We start from the raw sequence: 15,717 nt of genomic DNA, 5'->3' as shown, positions 1-15,717 counted from the left end.
TCAAATCATCAGTGACATTCAAAATAAAAAAAAAAGTATTTTCATGTAATCTTATTTTGGTGAGGATGGCAAATGAGTATCATTAAGCACTCAGGATACTGATATTATCTTTGTTCTGATTGCCTCTGGTAATAACCTACTCGATAGGATGTCCTGAAACAAAGCATTTGTTCTAAGTTCTGTTCTATATATCTCTTAGTGGTACCCCAAACTCTAAGCTTTCGAAAGCTCCTCAAGGTGCTGCATTGAATGATCCATTTTTAGCTGATCCTCTTTATGAACAGTGGGATTATAAACTGTATATTAGTAGCAAATGAGTATAGATTTTTAGGGAGGGGCTTGAGATTCAGAATGAATAAGAAGCATCTCTTGTATAGAGGGAAACTTAAGAAATCAAGATGCTTCCAGGTTTCAAGGATCACAAACTGTTCATGTTTAAATATGGGAAATTGTCTCTACTCAAGTATGTCGTAAATATAAAGTACGTTCAGACTCTCTCAAACCATGAGTTCTAATATGCATTTCTAGCTCTTATGATTTGTAACTTGATTTTGATCAATGCTCCTTTAACCTTGATATTACACACACACACACACACACACACAGACACACACACACACACACACACACACAAATGGTAAGCACTAATTTTAGAAGCAAAACAAAACAATGCCAAAACCCAAAATACTAAAATTACTCTCAAAGTTACCTGATTCGTTTAATAATTTTTGTTAACCTGTTTGGAGCATGGGGTAACTAGGTCCTATAGAAAAATCATGTCATATCTAATAAATCCATCTATCCCCATGATGTGGAACTTAGATATTCTTTATCATTGCACAGGGAAACTAGCCCCAGAATCAGAATCTCCAGGCCTGAGCCTCTAAGGAAGGGTTTTCTCTGGACAATGAACTTCTGTGGTTCGAAATTTCTTCAGAATAGGATGTTAGATAACTGCAAGCAGTAGGTTCAGTTTACTACTGGCAATATTTTGCTCAAGAGTAAGAACATACTCAGTATCCATTTAGTACTGTAGTAACTACAGGGCCCTTTGCAGGTAACCTGAAAACCAAGTGTAGCTTATCCTCTCTGCCAATGAGATAAAATAATCTCCATAGATAGATTAGACACAATGTTGAAAATTTTTTTTTTTTGGAAATATATATAAACAAAATTTCTACACCATCCTTATTGGGTGATAATGAGAAAGCAAACTAAGATGTCACTACTGTCACTCTGGGAAAGCAAAGAATTTACTAAGCTTGCTTACAGAACAATTGGTAAAAAGTTATGGAGAATCATATGGTTGACCTTAAGTCATTCAGACAGAAAGTACTGTATACAACATTAATGATCTCTAGGTGGCCATAGAGATGGAATCCCCCCTCTCCACAATATTTTCCCATCTATATTTTCTAGCCCTTTCCTGAAACTATATGCAACTAAGGTAGAATTGCTTATAACTGGGTAGAGAATGGTGAATGGATACTCAGGTTTGTTAGGGTCCCATGACTTTTCCTTACCTCTCACTCTAAGATGGGACATTTTCAGTCAACAGGTCCAGCTATAATTACAAGCCCACAGGCCTATCTGAATTCCAAAAGCAGGAAGCAGTCTTGTTTGGAGATAGTCTTGTACAAAAAAAAAATAAATAAAAAACCCTATAAAATAGGAAACACAGAAAAACAATCAAAAAATAAAAAAAGCCAAAACCAAACAAACAAACAAAAATTATATGCATATATAAAATCATGATACAAGTTATAATTTTACTATAATTCACATGATGTTTAATTCATGTTTGTGGAAAAACAAAACTATCTGCATATTATGAAGGATTGAATATCAACTTTCTAAAAAGAGGAGAAAAGCTCTTACTGGCCACATTGAAAATCATTACTTAAGCACACTGTGCAGGGCTTGTTCAAGAGTAAACTAAAAGAATCTACTGTTTTAGACATCACCCACTCGTATATTCAGCAAATAATGATAATTTCTCTATACTATGACAGATTTTAGGGATAAAATCAAATTATAACTTCATTCTGGAAGAATTTGCAGTTAAGTGGAAGAAAACTGATATAAGAAAAATTAAAATTCAAACTTGACCTCAGAGGAAAACAACATAAAATTTATGGCATGGATGAAAAAAATAGCGAGATTATTTCCAGCTCTACAGCCCAGATCTTGGAGAGATAGGGAGGGCTCTGCTAAATGAAATTATAGGCTTCCTGAGTTCTCTCCTGTACCTCACATTTGTTTCTAAATTTAAATTGTCCTATTTATAAATATCCCCTCACACCCACACCACACACAGATGCACATAGAGATACACATGTCCATTAGTATATCTTAATTTTTAGCATTAGATTCTGCTGTTAAATATAAATTTCTCAAATTGTTTTCTTCCTATATTAACAGAATGAAGACATTACCATCCCATATATATTAAATCCAGAAAAGAATAAAACGAAATAGGACCTAACTGATAAATTTTTAAAACTTACTTTATGAGCATATAGAAGAGGTAATGACTTTGAAAATCAAGAATTTTATTTCCAAGAGGCCAGAACTTAAGAAACAAAATATGTTCTGTTTTTATTTTCTTACTTACAACATCTAGCTTTGTATATTAAGAAATAATTGGAAAGGCGGCTCCAGCCAGAAAGGCGGCTCGTACAGGCTGAGCTACTGAGACCTGGAACAGATCTTAGGAACTTCTGTTCCCACCCGGAGAGGACTTCAGGTCGCAGAGCAGAGCCTGGCCCAACCACCAGCCGGAAAGGTGGCTCCAGCCAGAAAGGCGGCTCATACAGGCTGAGCAAATGGAGAGTGGGAGACCTAGGCTGCGGGGGAGCAGAGGGATTTCTGCGGAGTGCACACGGAAAGGGCACCCCCTGCCCTGACCTGCCCTGTCCTCCCCGATCCAGTAACCGGGAACAGATCTTAGGAACTTCTGTTCCCACCCGGAGAGGACTTCAGGTCGCAGAGCAGAGCCTGGCCCAACCACCAGCCGGAAAGGCGGCTCCAGCCAGAAAGGCGGCTCGTACAGGCTGAGCTACTGTGACCAGGAACAAATCTTAGGAACATCTGTTCCCACCCGGAGGTGACTTCAGTACGCAGAGAAGAGCCTGGCCCAGCTGCCACCCGGAACCTGGGCTGCTGGGGAGTAGAGAGATCTCTGAGGAGTGCACACGGAAAGTGTACCAGGGACACAGACCAGATACAAGGGAAAGGCAAGAACATATCACTGACAACAAAATGGCAAGAGGAAAGAGAAAGAGTATATCCCAAGGAAATCAAGACAATCTAGCAACACCAGAACCCAGCTCTCCGATAGTAGCAAACATAGGAATTCCAAACACTCCAGAGAAAGAAGACACAGACCTGAAAACATGCCTCAAGACGCTGATAGAGTTACTTAAACAAGAAAGGGAGGAAAAGCAAAAAGATTCAGAAGCTTTTAAAGAAGAAACAAGAAAAACACTCAAAGAACTCAAAGAACGAGACGAAAACAGAACCAAGGAAATAAAGGAATGGAAGAGGGAAATTAAAACAGAAATTGACACAATAAAAAAAGCGCTAAAAGAGATAACCCTAGAGTCAGAACACCAAAAAAAGAAATCAGGAGTCACAGAAGCAAGCATTTCCAACAGATTACAAGAGATCAAGGAGAGAATCTCGGGGGCAGAAGACAACATTGCAAACATAGACAAAACAGCCAGAGAAGATGCAAAAAACAAAAAGCTCCTAACCCAAAATGTCCAGGAAATACAAGACACAATGAGAAGACCTAACCTAAGGATAATAGGAATAGAAGAGGGAGAAGAGTATCAACTAAGAGGCACAGTAAATATCTTCAACAAAATCATAGAAGAAAACGTCCCTACCCTCAAGAATGAGATGACCACGAGCATAAAAGAAGCCTTCAGAACTCCAAATAGGTTGGACCAGAAAAGAAATACCTCCCGACACATAATAGTAAAAACATCAAGTGCCCAAAGTAAAGAAAGAATACTAAAAGCAGTAAGGGAAAAAGGTCAGGTAACATATAAAGGCAGACCAATCAGACTCACACCCGATTTCTCAACAGAGACTATGAAAGCTAGAAGAGCCTGGACAGACATCATGCACTTCTTAAGAGAGCACAAGTGCCAGCCCAAGCTGCTATACCCAGCTAAACTATCAATCACCATCGATGGAGAGACAAAGATATTTCAAGACAAATCAAAATTCACACAATATCTGACAACAAACCCAGCACTACAACGAATTATAGGTGGAAAACCCAATACAAGGAGGGAAAATACAGCCTAGTAAAAACAAGAAAACTCCTAAACAAGAAAACTAAAAGAAGAAAAAAAACACAGACACAACTCAACCCAAAAAAGCAAAAATGGCAGGATACAGAAACAACTATTCCTTGATATCTATTAACATAAATGGGCTCAACTCCCCAATAAAGAGACACAGACTATCAGACTGGATACATAAACAAAATCCAGCCTTTTGCTGCATACAGGAAACTCATCTCAGAGACAGAGACAGACACTATCTCACAGTAAAAGGGTGGGAAAAAAACTTCCAAGCAAACAGCTCCAAGAAGCAAGCTGGAGTGGCTATTCTAATATCGAATAAAGTAAATTTCCAACCAAAAGTTATCAAAGAAGATAAAGAAGGACACTTTTTACACATTACCGGGGAAATTTGTCAGGAGGAACTCTCAATCCTTAACATATATGCTCCAAATAAAAAATCACCCACATCCATAAAAGAAACTCTACTAAAGCTCAAAAAATATATCTCACCCCACACAATAATAGTGGGAGACTTTAACACCCCACTCTCACCAATGGACAGATCAGGGAAACAAAATCTGAACAAGGACACTGCAAAACTAGCAGAGACTTTGAACCAACTAGAATTAATAGATATATACAGAACATACTATCCTAAAGTAAAAGAATACACCTTCTTCTCACCACCCCATGGCACCTTCTCGAAAATTGACCACATAATTGGACACAGAACGAGCCTTCATCGATATAAGAAGATTGAAATACTCCCATGCATCCTCTCAGATCACCATGGCCTACGGCTGGTCTTTAACAACAACAAAGACAACAAAATGCCCACATACACATGGAAACTAAACAACACTCTGCTAAAGGATAGCAGGGTCAAAGAAGAAATAAAGAAATTAAGGATTTTCTAGAATTCAATGAAAAAGAAAACACAACATACCCAAACCTATGGGATGCAATGAAAGCAGTATTGAGAGGAAAACTCATTGCCCTAAGTGCTTCCAAGAAGAAACTGGAGAGAGCTCACATCAGCAACCTGACAGCACAGCTAAAAGCCCTAGAACAAAAGGAAGCAGATTTACCCAAAAAGAGTAGACAGCAAGAAATAATCAAAATTAGGGCAGAAATAAACCAAATAGAAACAAAAAAAACCATTGAAAAAATCAACAAAACAAAGAGTTGGTTCTTTGAGAAAATCAAAAAGATTGATAAACCCCTAGCCAGACTAACTAAAGGGCAAAGAGAGAGTATCCAAATTAACAAAATCAGAAAAGAAAGTGGTGACATAACAACTGAAACTAAGGAAATTCAAGAAATCATCAGATCCTACTACAAAAACTTATACTCCACAAAATTGGAAAATCTGGAGGAAATGGACGAATTCCTAGACAGATACAAGATACCAAAGTTGAACCAGGACCAAGTAAACCATCTAAATAACCCTATAACACCTAAAGAAATAGAAGAAGTCATCAAAAGCCTCCCAACCAAAAAAAGCCCAGGTCCAGACGGGTTCAGTGCAGAATTTTATCAGACATTTATTGGGGATATAACACCAATATTCACCAAGCTATTCCAAAAGATAGAATCAGATGAAATATTACCCAACTCATTTTTTGAGGCTACAATAACCCTCGTACCTAAGCCACACAAAGACCCTACAAGGAAAGAGAACTTCAGACCAATCTCACTTATGAACATTGCTGCAAAAATACTCAACAAAATCCTTGCAAACCGAATCCAAGAACACATCAAAACCATCATTCATCATGACCAAGTAGGCTTCATCCCTGGAATGCAGGGATGGTTTAACATAAGGAAATCCATCGATGTAATCCACCATATAAACAAACTTAAAGACCAAAATCACATGGTCATCTCACTAGACGCTGAGAAAGCATTCGAAATAATCCAACACCCATTCATGTTAAAAGTCCTGGAAAGAACAGGAATCCAAGGCCCATATTTAAACATAATAAAAGCAATATACAGCAAACCAACAGCCAACATCAAACTTAATGGCGAGAAACTTGAAGCAATCCCACTAAGATCAGGGACTCGACAAGGCTGCCCACTCTCTCCCTACCTATTCAACATAGTACTGGAAGTCCTGGCTGGAGCAATTAGACAGCAAAAGGAGATCAAGGGGATACAAATCGGAAAGGAAGAGATAAAAACATCACTCTTTGCCGATGACATGATAGTGTACTTGAGTGACCCCAAAAATTCCACCAGAGAACTCCTACAGCTGATAAACAAGTTCAGCAAAGTGGCCTGATACAAAATTAACTCAAACAAATCAGTAGCCTTTCTATACTCAAAAAACAAACATGTGGAGAAAGAAATTGGGGAAAAGGTACCCTTCACAATAGTTACAAAAACTATGAAATACCTTGGTGTGACTCTAACTAAGGAAGTGAAGGACCTGTATGACAAGAACTTCAAACGTCTAAAGAAAGAAATTGAGGAGGATCTCAGAAAATGGAAAGATCTCCCATGCTCATGGATTGGAAAGATCAACATCTTAAAAATGGCCATCCTACCAAAAGCAATCTACAGATTCAATGCAATCCCCATCAAAATTCCAACCCAGTTCTTCATGGAATTGGAAAGATCAATGTGCAATTTCATCTGGAATAACAAAAGACCTAGAATAGCGAAATCTATCCTCAACAACAAAAAAACATCAGCGGGAATCACTATCCCTGACCTCAAGCTATATTACAAGGCAATTGTGCTGATAACTGCATGGTACTGGTACAGAAATAGGCAAGTGGATCAATGGAATAGAATAGAAGATCCAGAAATGAGCCCTCATGTATATGGTCACCTGATTTTTGACAAAGGAGCAGTAAACATTCAATGGAAAAAGGACAGCCTATTCAACAAATGGTGCTGGTCCAACTGGCACTCAACATGCAAAAGAATGAAACTAGACCCGTTCTTATCTTCTTGTACAAAGCTCAAGTGTAAGTGGATTAAAGATCTCCACATTAAACCTGATAAACTGGAATTATTAGATGAGAAATTAGGGAAAACCTTAGAACACATAGGCACAGGAGAAAATTTCCTGAACAAAATACCAATGGCTCAAGCTCTAAGGTCAAAGATTAACAAATGGGACTTAATGAGATTGCAAAGTTTCTGTAAGGCTAAGGACATCGTCAAGAAAACAAAACGGCAACCAACAGAATGGGAAAAGATCTTTACCAACACCACATCAGATAGAGGCCTAATATCTAAGGTGTACAAGGAACTCAAAAAGCTCGACACCAGAGAATCAAATAACCCTATTAAAAAATGGGGTACAGAGCTAAACAAATCTTTCTCAGTTGAGGAACTCCGAATGGCCGAAAAACATCTGAGGAAGTGCTCGACATCCTTAGCCATCAGGGAAATGCAAATCAAAACAACCCTAAGATTCCACCTCACTCCAGTCAGATTGGCCAAGATCCAAAACTCAGATGACAGCAGATGCTGGCGAGGCTGCGGAGAAATAGGAACACTTCTCCACTGTTGGTGGGGTTGCAAGCTAATACAACCACTCTGGAAATCGGTCTGGCGATACCTCAGAAAATTGGATATAGTACTACCTGAAGATCCAGCTATTCCACATCTGGGCATATACCCAAGAAACACTTTAATACACAACAAAGATATATGCACCACAATGTTCATAGCGGCTCTATTTATAATAGCCAGAAGCTGGAAGGAACCCAGATGTCCTTCAGAAGACGAATGGATACAAAAATTGTGGTACATATACACAATGGAATACTACTCAGCCACCAGAAACAATGACTTAACCAAATTCCTAAGAAAATGGCTGCATCTAGAGAAGATCATCCTGAGTGAGATAACCCAGTCACAAAAGAACAGACATAATATGCAGTCACTGATAGTGGGATGCTAACCCCAGAGGCTTGCACTCCCCCAGAAACAACTCACAGACTGTATGAAGTCCAAGAAATAAAGAAAACAAAAACTAAAAAAAAAAAAAAAAAAAAAAAAAAACAATTCTAGGACAGAAAATAATAAAATAATGCATATTGTTTATTTAAAAAAAAAAAAAAAGAAATGTTGTTAACTAGATGATATGTCACCTGTCCACATTAGGTTGGTGCCATTATTCTCTACATGAAGTTTGTCTTAAATTCTAAAAAACTGATTAGGGTTGTACCCTGTATTACATGTACTGTCTGCTCATTGTTAAAAAAAAATCTTTACACACCAAGAAAACTTTGACTATTAACAGGTTGCATCTTGTTTTACATGTACTTTTTGCTCATTGTAACTGGTGGGATCTTGATCACACTATCAAACCTTTAAAAAAAATAATTACTATCAAAAATGTATTATGTACTTTTATGCAAAAAAATGCTTAAACTCTGTACATTTATCTTTGTTCTTTAAAATAAAGTTGTAAAAAAAAAAAAAAGAAATAATTGAATCAGAGCATGACTTTTGAATTAAAATATTTTTTCTTAAAGTACAGTCTGGAAATTATCTGTGAGACATTGGGTCTGTCACAGACTTGCAGAGTGTGAAGGGACCAAGACAGGAATATGAGCTCTAGGAGACAACATAGTTTTCCTTACCAACAATAAGTTCGAATAGATACACTTACACTGTGTAAGGAAGAATCACTGTGGTAAGATATTCTTTTATCTGCTCTGATGAGGATATATATCTTCTAGCACTGTAGAGAAAACTCAAGGGATATGGTTGAGATAAAAATAGACTGCAGGTCTCCATAAAGTTTCCAGAACTCTATCTGATTTGAGGTACCATATGAGGGCAATGCAGAAACGCACAAACACCCATGTATATTTGGTTGAAAATTAAGGAAGAGTGGACTAAACCATAGTTCTACTCTCTAGATTGTCTTCTTTTCAAGACAGTGAACATCCAGAGAGGCAGTTGTGGTGCATGTGCTTTGTCCCAGCACACCAGAGGCAGAGGCAGGTGGATCTCTGAGTTTGAGGCTACCCTTTTCAAAAGATAAAGTTCCCAGACAGCCAGAGCTACAAAAAGAGATACTGTCTCAAAAAAAAAAAATGAAACAAAACAAAGCAACATTAAAAAGACACTACAAATTCCAAAACAAAGAAAAACAAAACAAAACAAATTAAAAAAATCTTTATAAGGAATGATATTCCTCTACATAACACTGTATTTTTAATTGGGTCTAACAAGAAAATGATTCTGGAGTATTATTTTTTACAACATCAGGTGATTAAGTCCTTACAAAAGCAATTACATTGAAACAAAATTATTTTATAATCTGGATCCTTTGTAACTGTGCTCTTCTTTAAAAATATAGACAGTAGAAGATTTAAATAAAGGGAAAAAATCAAAGCAAAAATACAAGGAGCAAACAGCTTTCTATCCATAAAGAAGAAAGACTTATCATTCTAAATTTTTTCAAGTATAACACCACCACATAAAAATTCTAGACCCAGATGTCATGCAGAAATAATTTAGGTACAACATTTGCAGCATTTCAGAGGAAAGGAAGACTGTGGTCTTCCTGCTTTGAGATTTCTCTCTTGCTTTTTGTTAATCAAGTGTGTCAGTGTCAAGCACAGCTTTGCTAAAGAAAGCCACCATATCAGTCTTACTGAAGAATGCTACCACCTTGTAAGAGAAGGACAGGGAGGGCACAAAGGTAAGAAATTTAGTACCCAACACCTGCTTCCTGAGTAAAAGAATTTTCTACTGTGTCCTGCAGGAAGTAAGGCAGAACCCTCATAAAGGGAATACTGTACTGGATGCATAGTTTCCAAAATAGTGTTTCTCATCCCAAAAAGTCTATGTTGTCTATGGTAAGGACTCACCAACTGAAGAATATGGAGTCTAGAAAAGACTTCAGCATGAGAGACAAAGAAGATGTTGTTTTTATACAGCCACGTATACAATGATGTAAATACATATACTATTATTTTCAGCAAATAAGTATAGCACTTAATGAAGGATTGTGAATGCAGGGATGACATGTTTTCTTTAGTGAACTGAATAACAGTGATAAAGTAGCATGGAGCACATCAACTTCTTTACAGTACAGCACATCTATTTACTAGAATTACCATCAATCTTCAGTCAAATAATAAAATCAGGAGTTCCAAAATTCAATAATTCAGTGCATGTTCTAGAAAATGGTTAGTATCCAGTCCAGATTTTTCTCATGTATAGTTCTTGTATTTTATTCTCTTAGCTGCAGGAATTTTTGTCGAGAAAATTATGAGAAATAGTACATAGTGATAAATAATTTGGTAGTGCTCTAAATAATGAAGAATTAGAAAGGTATAAGTTCATCCAGTTACCACCGCCTACTACCTTTAAGAAATCATGTATGTTAAGAACCAGAAATTAATTATTTTTTAAACTAAGCTAAAAGTTTTGTATGCATCAAGTAGAAAAGAAGATCATATCCAACTTCTGGGTCATAAAAAGTTAAGGCATGTATGAAAAAAATAGCTAGATTATCTCCAGGTCTACAGCCTAGATCTGGTAGGAAAGAAGGGGTACACTATCACAGGGAGATAGAGAGGGCTCTGCAAAAAGAGTAGCATTTCAAAGGAATAGGTTTTACGATCAGACTTTCTTTAAAGAAAAACCAACTTAAGAAAGTATGGAGATGTCTGGGAGGTGAATCATGTGACTGTCCAATTGAAAGACAATTGTGAGACAATCCTTATAACAATCTAAGAGGAAGGTAATGAAACAATGGGAAGCAGCCCCAGGTTCTGAGGGTCTGCTGAATACTGAGTTAGCAAACAGTGGGCACTTATTGCACGTGTGAAATGCAAAAGAGTGGTTGGCTGAGAAGCTTGGGATATTATTTTGTGTTAGACAGAGTGGATTGGGATGATCATAAAGCAGACAGGAACTCCAGTCAAAACTGTCAGTGCAGACCCCATATGTCCATATGCAGAGAGCGGCGTACACAGAGACAGAAGCTGGCCAAGTAACAGAGGGCAGGAGAGCAGCATTTAAAACCATAAGCTTAATGGAACTCTTGGCATGTCTTTGCTCATACTTCGAGATACTTTTTTATTAAAAGAGATATTCTAAATATTCAGAAATATAAAGGTTTAGAGGAAAGATTTCTGATGTAATAAGGTTGTGGTGCCAAAGAGGATGTTGATTGATTATGAAACCTTTGACATGTCATTTAAGGAAACTTAATTGTGGCATCCGGAGACATGGAGCCAAGGGATCCTTGATTCATACTTATTTCTTTATTAGAGAACTTTGATCAAAGCACTGCATATTTTGGAGTACTGTTTAAACTTCGTTTCATATTTTGTTATAGGATTAAAATTGTTGACTAAAATACTAACTTCACAATACAATCTTTTAAGGAATTTATACATCTGAGGAATAATATTTCTTTCTGTCACAATAAGAAATAATTATATTAACAATAAAGATATTTCCAAAACTATCAGGACAATATGCTATCATAATGGACATTATTATTAGTGGCTATTGATCTAGAAGCCATCTTAAATCAATATTGATTCCTCATTTGAAAATCTTTAGTTGGCAATAGCTTAACTTTGGGGTTAAATATAGAATTCTGTCACCTAAATCCCTCAATTTATTATTGTTTTTTTAAATAAAAATAGAATGGTAAATCTCACAGTCTAACTTATAAGCTCTGAAACATCTTATTCCAAATATTCTATGGAATGAAAAAGTTTACTATCTAAATCATTGTTAAGTTTGTTCTAGAACTTATCATTTAATGAAATGACCTACTTTTTAAAAGTTGTTCCAATATTTCACAGCCTGGAGAAATTCAACTAAAGACTCTACAGCATGAATTAATGGCCAGAATTACAACCTGATGCAAAGCTAGTAAGTCATGAAAAAATATTTCAACTTTCATGCAGTAATTAAATGGTCATGGATTGATATGAGAGATACAAACTGATATGAAAAACACAGTAACCTTTCAGATTAAATAAAGAAATGTAGAGCACAGAGTGTTTCTAATGCAATATTGTTTTCAGAGTGACTCTTTTTTTTTTCCTTCTAAATTCTATCTCCGAGGTTAATTACCATGTCTGAGGTCCAGGAATAATAGATTAAGTGGAACGTTGGCTCCTAAAGTTAAAGGAGAAGAAATCAGTAAGTATCCAGTAGTGATTTACGTCCTACTGATGAATTTCAGGGAAGAAAGCCAAACAACCCTACCATCTTCTATGCTAAAGGTTTTAGGCTAAAGTACTTGGACAGAATTAAAAATATGTACATGCCTTTAAGTAGGGCAGAGAAACTCCACATGTTTTCCATAATTAGAAACCATTTTATTTTTGTTAGTGAACTAAATGTAGACTGTGTTCTCCAATGTTCTGGGAACACTCAATTTTCCCTAGTGTCGAAGAGGCTCACAATTCTTCATGGAAACTAGTGTGAAAGATGAGTTACCTATTCCATGAAGGCAAGAAAGAATCACAGCCTCCATATGAAATAACCATTTACAGGTGACTGGCATAGTGGAATATTCTAGAGAAGCTAAAATGAGATGACACTTTGTCTTGAATATATTAATAAATTGATAACTTAAACAAGACACTCAACGTTTTTCCTTGGCAAGATAGTCAACTCTAGTTTTTCTCATCTATAAAATGAATGGATTGTGTTAAATGTCTTCCAAAAAAAGGAGTTTTTTCATATAAGAAGTAATATTTAGATTTAGAAAAATATAAACATTATATATATAAATTCACATATATTTCTTTAACTTTCCCTTGAAAGTTTCTGCTCATCTTTCCCAGAGAGTGTACACTTTTAAGAAATGTCAACTAAGATTATTTTCACATAAATCAAGTTCTCAAAAAGAAATTTCAAGAATCTCATTGAGGACAGCAAAAAGTACATGTTAAAAAAAATAGAAAAAAAGCAAAGACTAAAAAAACCTTCATCATGTCTTATGTGAAGATCTGTCCAGGTGACTTTTTCTGGTTAATTGATGGATAAAAGGTTTTGAAGATTAATGTACATCAAAAAGAAAACCAAATTGAATTTTTGACATTTTTACAAATAAAAAAAAAAAACCCAAAGAATGCATAGGTGCTTTTTGATTTGTCACAGCTGGAGGACTCTGAATCATGAAGTACTCAAGAATAGGCCATTAAATAGTGTGAGATGTTTTGTCAGTGTGAAAGAAAAGTAATTGAAGATCAAACTGTGTATGTGAGTATTGAATTTTAAAATATTTTGCAAGTGAAGATAAAACGAGCTTCCTTTTTTGCACAACTAAAGCAGAAAGTATTAATTAGATAGTAAATATAGGATAATTTAATCATTTAAATCATTAATTTACTGTTAAGATTGAACTATGATTTTTGCTCCAACACATTTATACTTAACATTTAAGAAATATTGGTTATCTATGCAATTGGGTTTTTATTTGTCTTTTCGGTGAACAGAAAATCAATTTAGAGCCAAAAATGTTTTATGAGACTATTAAAAAAAACATACTGAACAGACTGTGGTATGGAGTAAATATTCAAGGTCAAATAATAATCAACAGAACACATGCCTAGAGCCATTAAATGGGCCCCAGACTGGAAAGCGGTTAGTTGTTAGGCCCAAGGAGACAATCTATTCTACAAAATGGACAAAATATTAAACTGCTTACTAAGATCGTATCTTTAAAACTAGAAATAGTTCTTATTTTATTCCTTATCATAGAAGCTTCTGTTTCAGTAGTGGGCAACTACTTCAGAGACTCACAACTGGCCAACATGTAGAGATGTTGAAAACTGTGGAGTTCTCAACTTTAACCGGTTCATCAATATCACACACTTCTAGTCAAGGTTGTCATCATTTAAAAAGTGGGGCAGAAATAGTGTATTAGGTGGAAGATCATGGGGAGAGATTGCAAAAAATGAATACCAGTAGAGGGTATCTGAAGTGAAACATTATTTGCAGCACATGACAGGGAAATGGCATACATGAACTCTCACCATGTGTGAGTGCATTCATAAGATCTGCAGAAAATCATGCTAACTAAAATCCTGTACGAGAAAAGAAGAGCTCATGAAGTCCCACTCCTAGCTGAAAAGCTTTTGGTAATGGACAGCAACTGTGGCAGTGAGCAAAAGCTTCTGTCAATAATGTAGCCACTAAAAGGCTTTAGCAGTGGGTAAAAGGAAAGTAATGGGGATGGATTTGATCAAGACATGGCATATAAATGTACCAAATTTTCAAAAAAATATATATGTTTCTATATGAAGTGGTTAATTTCTATAAAAGAAACAACGGAGGTTTAAGGAGGCATGTTAAAAAATTTTAAAAAAAGAATAATTATTTTTTGAGTTTAGGTTATATTGAGCAAAATTGTTAAGTTCCAATTCACTGTTGGATGGAGAATAAGACACTGTCTCAAAAACTTAGTGCTCATGCTAGTAACATTAATAATATTAATTATGTGATATAATATAAAAATGTAAACATCATTTATTTGTAGTAGACACAATATAGAGAACATGTAAAGCAAGATAATGTATATAGTGAAATCACAAGCACACCTTTGCTGAGCACACAGAAGACCACAGAGTACCTAGTTATGTGTTTATGTGTTATTCTAAGGAATTGAAGTGATGCAGAAAGGGGTTTTGGGCAACACATAGAGAGTAATTCATCCTTCAGACAACCCACTTTACCTCTATTTACTCATGAGGATCAACAGGTGGTTTTGCATTTTTTCTATATCCTTATGTGACATAACATTTTTTCCCTTACTGCCATTTGAGAAGGGGACAAATCCATCAAGAGAGAGCATGTGGTTCATATATCCTCAAAATTCTTATAATGATTTCCATAATCATTGCGTTTAATATGCACTTCAACAGTTGACAATGTGCAACTATTCACAAGGTACAGGTGTTCATGACAAAGAACAACCTTGATCTTGAAAAGTGACTTCTGTGTGGAACAAAAGGAGCAGCATCTATTCTGGGAAGGACAGCAGCATTGCTTTAATCAGCTAGAAGTTTCTAAAACTTAAAATTCTAAATGAGGTTAATAAATCAAGAGTTAAAATGAAAACTCATTTCATAATCAGCTTGCAAATAAACACTGCTGCATATTCTATTAACATTAGACCCAAGGTTGAGGCAAGTCACAAAAGAATCTAAGAAAACAAAATATACTCCATATATGCATACAGCTCAAAACACTAAAGAAAATGATCATGAACAAAAATTTAATAAAATTCTACTATGTTGAAAATGAACCTACAATCAGAAGCTATTTGACAGAACGTTTGTATGCCTGACAAGGCTTTTCTTCATCATCTAGAACACTTTTATTTTAGGAACATACCATAAAGAAACATTATTCATAGCTATTAAAGTAATTTCTCTCTCCTTTATTATGAGAATTGTATTCATTCATG

The sequence above is a fragment of the Micromys minutus genome (genome assembly GCF_963924665.1).
Source record: "Micromys minutus genome assembly, chromosome: 1".
NCBI lineage: Eukaryota > Metazoa > Chordata > Mammalia > Rodentia > Muridae > Micromys > Micromys minutus.
Note: the sequence above shows the minus strand (reverse complement) of the source record.